An 8,091-nucleotide genomic window follows, 5' to 3' on the forward strand; every position below is an offset into this window, starting at 1 on the left:
ATGCATCTAATTTTAGCATTTCTAGAGCTGAATAAAAGATGCGAAGCACAATCATCAGGAAAAATGTCACGCACAGCCTAAGTACACATTCATCAGAGAAGAAATGCCACGAGGACAGCAGCATAAGAGGTCTGCCCAGAAGCGAGAATTCATCATCATGACTGAATTCTTTAAAATAACTTACCATTAAAAAAGAAGAAAAAAAGCACAAGGCTTCAGGTCCTAGGGAATAATACCGAATATTGAGTAGGTGGCAGGGATATTTTTTTTTCCTAGAAGTGATTTCAGCATTTAATGACATCATCAGCATAATTGAAGGGGAAGATGAGAAAAATGAAAAGGTTTCTTTCCAGGGTGAGCTTTGATTTCCTTGAGGGTCTTTTATTTTGAGAGCGTACAACCAGGTGAATGTAGGTAGCAGAAAGGAGGAGACAGCCTGCATGCAGATCTCTTTGAATCAAGCCATCCTGATAAATTGGAAATGTTTGTCTGTCTGTGTTACGGAGGCAAATTTCACATTTGAAAATAGAGCATAAAGAGAGGTTTGGGCTTTGATCAAGAGTGATAAATGTCGTGTAAGATTTAGTATCTCAAACATCTGAATCTCAATCATCAAAGAGTGCCCTCAATAAGTATTTGTTGATTATGTGGTAGAGCCCTTGGCTACCCATCAGCTCTGTGTTTTACCTCCGGCACAACAAAAAAAAAAAAAAAAAAAAAAAAAAGAAATGCTGAAGAAATAAACAAATGGTTTCATGGTGAAACCATGGTGAAGTAGGCACATGCATGACTCTCCCGTTATTGCTGCAGTGATCCGTGAGGTCCTTTGAAAGATAATTAAAAGTCTGTGATTGTCAAATGATAGAGGAAAAATGTCACAGATCAAAACAGAGAAGCAGCTGGTGGTAGTATTACAAATCCGTGGGAATTACCCTCCTAGTGAGAAGCGAGGGCCCAGCATTATGCTTCTCACTATTACACACACACACACACACACACACACACACACTCACTCACTCACCAGGACTGGGCCAGAGTTTCAGGCTTAAACTTTAGTTGTTCTTAGACCTCCATCTATTTTTGCTATATGGTATGACTGCCAGAACTGCTAACTCTTGTCGGGGAAAGCTATGTATGAACCTGAGCTATTGATCAACTGAAGGCTCAGAACTGAGACCATGGAAAACCTGCTTTCATGAACATGGTCATGTACAGAAAAATCTCCAAAGAAACTTGATTCTCAACAAAATGACAATGTTTCTAAGTATGTTGGGTACCATGAAAAGTGGTCTACAGCCAGCATCTGAGGGAATGAACCAAACAGAATGATCTACAAATTACTTTCAAGTGCTTTCTCTAAGTTTTAAAAGAATCTTAACATAAATCTTTGTAAGATGAAAAAATATCTATAAATTGTCTTACTTGGGGTAACTATTGCTGCGATTAAACACCATGAGCAGGAGTAAATGGGGGAGAAAGAGGCTTGTTTGACTTACTTTTCATCATCAAAGGAAGTCAGGACATAAATGATCTGGGCCCTCCCATACCAATCACTACTTAAGAAAATGCCCAACAGCCAGACCTTATCGAGGGATTTTCTCACTTGAGGTTTCCTCCTCACAGATGGCTCTAGCTTGTGTCAAGTTGACGTAAAGACCCAACCACGGCAAATCTGTTACCATTTAGGTAAGAAAAAGGGGGTAGTACATATGTCTCAGCTAATATCTGCAGAATATGTTTTACAGATGAAATTAACCAGAAATTACAGAAATTGCTTGCCTAAAGGGCGTAGATGATAATGGGACTCAAGGATATTTCTGTTTGTTTTGCATATTTTGATTTTTGATTCCATTATTATTTACATATAAAATAAAATTGAATATAAAAATTTAATCCCACATACATAAACTATGCGCCAAAATAAGTCTCCTATATACTGAAACAGTAAGGATGCACTACTGTGTACCTAGCTCTATATTAGTTTATACCCAGCTTTTATGATTTTCTATGAATTTTGTTCATTGAGTTGGGCCTGCTTAATTTTGGTATATGTTTTTTATAATGAAATTTAAAATAAATTTAGAAGAAAAATAATACGAAACTATCCCAAATGTATTTATACATTTTCCAGGAACAAGAGAACTTGACAGGTTGTGGAGTACAAGATCAATATGTAAAAATCTTTTCTAATTCTGCACTATATCAGCAATTCACTACTGAAATTAAGAAAATAATTTAGCTAGTACTAGAATAAATCCCTCAGGAATAAATTTCACAAAAGCCTAAAATTTGTACTCACAAATTGTCCAAAGAAAGTTTAATCAAAAATTAAATGTCTCTCCTGTTGGGAGAAGGGAGATGCTGAAGCCTTTTGCCAGCTAGAGAGGAACCTCCCAGGAAGAGATCTCACAGAGTTCTAACAACTTATCAGACCACCAGAAGGACAGACTAGGGCCTAGAAAATGTGCAGTCAGTGATGCACTACACATTGGCCACACCTGCTTCCTTATACACATTTCTTGCCTTTTGTTCAGACCACCTCTCTCTCAGTGGCTACACTGACTCAATCTCCCTTATCTGCTTTTACTAGGACTTGTCCCTTGTACTTTCATATGGGAGGATGGATTTGAGCCTAACTTGTTGTAAATAGCAAATTCCCAGCTTGGTCCCTAAAGTCTCTAGTAACACAAACCATATATAACCTAATATATATCTTAATATTAAAATAAAAGTTTAATTTTTATTTATGTACTTTTTTGCAAAGAAATACAGCAATAAACCATGCATGGTGCCATACAGCTATTCTCTCAGTACTTGGGAAATGAAGGCAGAGTGATCAGAAGTTCAAGGTCATCCTCAGTTACACAGTGAGCCAGAAGCCCACCTTTGCTAATTAAGATGCTGTATCAAAAAGAAAAAAAAAAAGGACATATTACCTGGCAGGGGAGGGGAGGATACATCCAGGAACCTGAAAGTAGTTTTCCTAGGGCAAGTCTTCATTGCACTCAAAGGTGTGCTGACTGCTGTGATTTCTTCTAATATGAGAAGTTTGACTGAATAATTTACAGTAGTGAGAAAATCATGAACACAGTCTCACTACTAGAAAAGTCTGTGTCAGATGATCAAATCCAGGGTCATATACACAAAATGTGTTCTATTAGGTCAAACCTCTGGTATAGAAGAGAATGGGGATATGAATTTAAGGAAGCAATACAGAGAGTAATGTAAAATATTCAACTGTAAAAAGAGTTGATGGCCTATATTTTAAGTTCCTGATGCTGGGTATAGTATTTTGTATATACTTAGAATATAGTATTTAGTAAATAATGGTAATATTTAGATTCAACTGGATAGACACAATAAAGTGATATAGAATATAAATATTTACAATAGATCAAAATAAATTCTTGTTTGCTGCTCTTTGAGAATGATGTGAAACATTTCTATATATTAATTTATACTATATAGGGAAGGGTATTCAGGCTGCCAAATTTACTGTAGGAAGCACACCAGCAAAAATGTCTGAAGACACACGAGTTTATATATTTCCCTGGACCACATAACCAACAGGAGGCCACACTCACACCTGAGCCTATGTCTGCAAAAGTTGCTGGAGACAACGTTGAGCAAGGCCATTTTCTTGGTTCCAAGCACTGTACACTGATGAGCAAAACGTGTCATTTAGGTTTTGTACTGACCTTCAAAGGCTTGAGATTAGTGCAATGGTGCCTTCCAGGAAATTCTTCTTTGGGGGCAACTGGAAGATGAACGGGAGGAAGAAGTGCCTGGGAGAATTCATCCGCACCCTGAATGCAAGCCAAATTGCACACCACTGCCTACATTGACTTCTCTAGGCAGAAGCTGGATTCCACAATTGTCCTGACTGCACAAAATTGCTACAAAGTGACCAATGGGGCCTTCACTGGAGAAATCAGACCTGCCATGATCAAAGACTTAGGAGCCACCTGGGTGGTGCTGGGGCACTCAGAAAGAAGGCACATCTTTGGGGAATCAGATGAGTTGATTGGGCAGAAAGTGAGCCATGCCCTATCAGAGGAACTCGGAGTGGTCTCCTGCATGGGGGAGAAGTTAGACGAAAGGGAAGCTGGTATCACTGAGAAAGGATAGGGTAGCTCAGTGCACTTGGATCATTTATGGAGGTTCTGTGACTGAAACAACCTGCACAGAGCTAGCAAGCCAGCCTGACGTGCATGGCTTCCTCTTGGGCGGTGCATCTCTCAAGCCTGAATTTGTGGACATCATCAATGCCAAACAATGAGGGCTGCTCATCCCCTCTACCTGCCTGCATAGCCTGGACTAGGTTGCCCAGAAGTTTAGTAACAGCTCCCACCAGTCACATGCTTCTGATGACATCATCTACTGCATCTTGTGGCGTAATCCTCAAAGTACCTTCCAGGGCCTTTTACCCCTCCCCATAATGGATGGGACCAGGCTAATACCTTTACCACTTACAATGGTTAGAATCAAATATGTCACCAAGGTGACTTCCTGAGGAGGGGATGGAGTAGAGCTGGTTGTCCTTTTGGGTCCTAACAAGTGAAAACGCCTTCTGTTGGTTTGGGGTGGAAACTCATAGCTGGACCTCGTGTCACTTTGGCCTGTCACTTAGATGGCCTTGGCTCTAGCTTTCACTCCCAAGCCCTACTGAATGTGTGATGCAGAACTTCAGAGCCTTTGGGTCTGAATTTCCGTTTCCATTTAAAGCCAAGATCTCTTACTCTAAGAGGCCTGAGATACTCCCCTCCCACACAGTGCTGAAGCCCTAGTATCCTATTCGTGAACCATCCTACATGTAAGAGAAATAAACACCTAGGCCTGAAAAAATGTGTCATTTACATTTTAGGAGCTGGGGACTTTATAGGGGAGATAAGCTATCTTTACAAGGTGACATAAGATTAGGGCAATAGGGGCTAGAGGTCTCAATGACAACTTCTGTTGTCATCTGTGGGGAAGGGGAGAGATTACTTTGGACTCCATTGTCACACAAGAGTTTCAGCAGGTTCTTTGTAAAATGGGTAAAATTCAGAGTGCTGAAGAAAGGAGAGAGCTACTGAGAATGTATTTGTCCACACACCTATCCATTTATTCATTAAGGGAACATTAGCCTAAAATGGAGTAATAAGTCTAATTAAATGAGCCTTTGAAAATATCCTGTTTTGGAAGAAATAAACTGCATAAAAAACATTTGTGAGACATCTAGGGAATTATGAAACCTATTTGTTGATGGCAAGGGATTGATTATTTTTTTAATTAATTCCTCTTAGGTGTGATGATACTGTGCTTTTGTCAAAAAAGAAGAGTCTATCTTTGACCAATTTGTACTAGACTATTTTTATGGAGTAATATTTAGCATTACATTTTAAATAGCCCAGTGTATATGTGTAGTTTGGAGGGAATGTAGAGAGAGACTAAACAAAAGAAATGAATCATATGCTAAAGAAAATGTTTGCTGTATGACAGTTTTGTATTATTACTATAAAACTCTTAGTATAATAGTATACTATTTTCTCTTCTTTTACCTCTAAGAAATACCTTTAGAGAACTTCCAGGTTTCAAGAAACTGGAGGGAGATCTAAGCAGGAAAGACATGTTACAGTGCCTCTCATTTCATGGTAAAAATAGACACATGAAATTACTTGGTATGTCAGCATTACTTGCTATGCTAAATGGCATGATCCACTCACTGTAGGATCAGTGGATTCTGCCTGGGATTCGAAGGGTCAGTTTGGAAGAGGAAGTGAGGTTTTACTATTTCAGAAGGAGAATTTAACCACTTTGGAATTTATTGGATGGGTAATCAAAAGTATTTTCTTTTTACTTCGAATGCTGGGGGTGGCATAGCAATGTCAAAGACAGAAAACAGAAGAGGAGAAATAGTTTGGGATGGAGATTGATAAAGAATGAGTTCAACTCTGGATCTCAACAGGCTGAGTTACTCCTGAAATGTAGAGGTGGGGAAAATTTCACACAAAGGGCCCAAGGTGGGTTGAGCTTCAGTGACAAAGATATGGTGAGGGAAATATTCAGTCTCCATGTGGATGCAGTTCTACACAGACTCTGAGCAGAAAGGATGGTTGGCTGGAGTGCTAAATAGATGCTTCCTCTCCATCATTACCATGGGGCTTGATGAACCTCAAATGGACCAAGTTTTTTAGGTCTGAAGTTCTCTTATGGAAGGGGATCTGGATGCTCAGGCACTTTAAGAAAACAAATCACTTACCTGAAATAAGTAACCAAATAGAACTTTGGTGGAAAAGTGATGAGCACCCCTCTTTTGTTGTTTTGAATCCCAACTCCACAGTTCTTTGTGTGTTAAATGCTCCATATTTCCTTCTAAGAGGACTCTATATTCTACTGAAATTGAATATCTGTAATGAGCATAGCAAAAAATGCCTTTTAGACATGCCAAATTAGCTTAGTCAGGATCCCCACTACATCCAAGGCTGCTCCTGATAACCAGAACTCAGTGACGTCATTTACTCAAGATAACCAGACATACTACTAGGCCCTCCATGATGCCCACTGGACAGTATATAGACAGAGACCAAGAGCAATGCTCTGCTCTGCACATCTGAAGAGACACCACCTTGATCTGTCCTGTGACTTCTTTTAGTGACTGGACCTGACCTTCAGCCTTGGGGAGATAAGGCTTAGGACCACAGTTAGGAATTTAGAGTGTGAACACTGTATAATAAAATATACCTTTTGTTATACTAACTACATGTATCTACCTTCTTTCTCATAACAATGTCCATTTCCTCGTGTCTTTTACGTTATTAAAAATAATCCAAGAATACTCAGATCTGAGATTATGCTATCTAAACTTACCTTTTGTGTGTGTGAGTGCCCGCGCGCACGTATCTTCACATTAGATGATTACGAAAATGTTCTAAAACAAACTCACCACTTAAACAACTCATTTCCTTCTACCTTCTTTTTCAGCAATACCACCACAGTTCTGTATATGCTTTAAATGAAACACTGTGTTTGTGTGACCTCCAGAAGTTGAATTCCAGTGCAAGAACGTGAAGGGTTAAAGGGCCAGCACGGCTGGCCTTGCAGCTTTAGTTAGGGTGACAAAGGTGGGGCACATCTTACATCTGGTGTCTTAGACTTCCGGGGAGGGAAGGAGGGAAGAAAAAACAGGCCGGAAGGTGTGAAACAGAGATTAGGTGGGAGGGGGGTGAAGGAGGAAAGGGAAGAAGGAAGGGTAAAGAGGTGAAAGGATAGAAAGGGATACTTTATGCCAATTGGGCAATAGAAGGTTTCTTAAGAAAGGGTCTGTAATTTCCTGCCAGAAGAACATTTCTAAAGATAATCGTGTCCCTCCCTTTGGCTAGCTGATTAATGAAAGGATCACAACTGTCCCTGGAATCTCCTTCTGGGGAAAGGGAAAGGACGGAGGAACCTACTTTCCAAGAAAGGATTTCACACAGTGTGACAACTGCCTTTGGGGCAGATTGGAGTGGATGGTGTGTCAACTTCCAGATCAGACAACAACTTCACCTGCAGTGCTCAGCACACATAGGAGTGGTTCTCTATTCATTCCTAATCCTCATGTTAGGGGGACTTGGGAGTCACTAGACCTTTATTCATCCCTCTTCTCAATGTGGTTCCGTAGAGTAAATCTTCTTTCTCTACTTTTTACTGTCACTGGTGCCCTTAATTGTCCTAGCAGAAGCAGGTGGTGGAGCCCAGGCTTTGATGTGAAAATCTCCAGTAACAGGCTCTCTGTCCAGAGCCACCCAGAGCTTTTCCATTGAGTTCTTTCTGGTTGAGCCCAGGGCTGGTATGCAGGGGGAGCCGCTTCAAGTGGTGCTAATTGTTCCAGGCCTTCCCACGATGGCCTGGGGCGGATCAGCCTCTTGTCCTAAGAAATGTGTGGTGACTCTTTTTTTTTTTTTTTTTTTTTTTTTGCTAATCTAGAAATACCAAAGCTCGGTGAGCCTAAGGGCTCAGAACGAGAAAAGAGACCTGGCTCTGGGTAGCAAGGTAGAGAAAGGAATTTTGCAAGTAGCTATTGGGTCTGGTAAAAGAGGACATCACCTGAATTTGAAGCTGGGGGGGGGG

The 8,091-nt window shown here is 40.3% G+C and overlaps 1 pseudogene across 1 annotated transcript; it reads left to right on the top strand.

Annotated features, from left to right (window-relative positions):
- The first annotated feature begins 3,722 nt into the window (after positions 1 to 3,722).
- On the top strand, positions 3,723 to 4,279 carry LOC308415731 (triosephosphate isomerase-like; annotated as a pseudogene). The gene has a single exon. The product of its transcript is annotated as a triosephosphate isomerase-like (transcript).
- The last annotated feature ends 3,812 nt before the right edge of the window (positions 4,280 to 8,091 follow it).

Source organism: Micromys minutus (genome assembly GCF_963924665.1).
Source record: "Micromys minutus genome assembly, chromosome: X".
Classification (NCBI taxonomy): domain Eukaryota; kingdom Metazoa; phylum Chordata; class Mammalia; order Rodentia; family Muridae; genus Micromys; species Micromys minutus.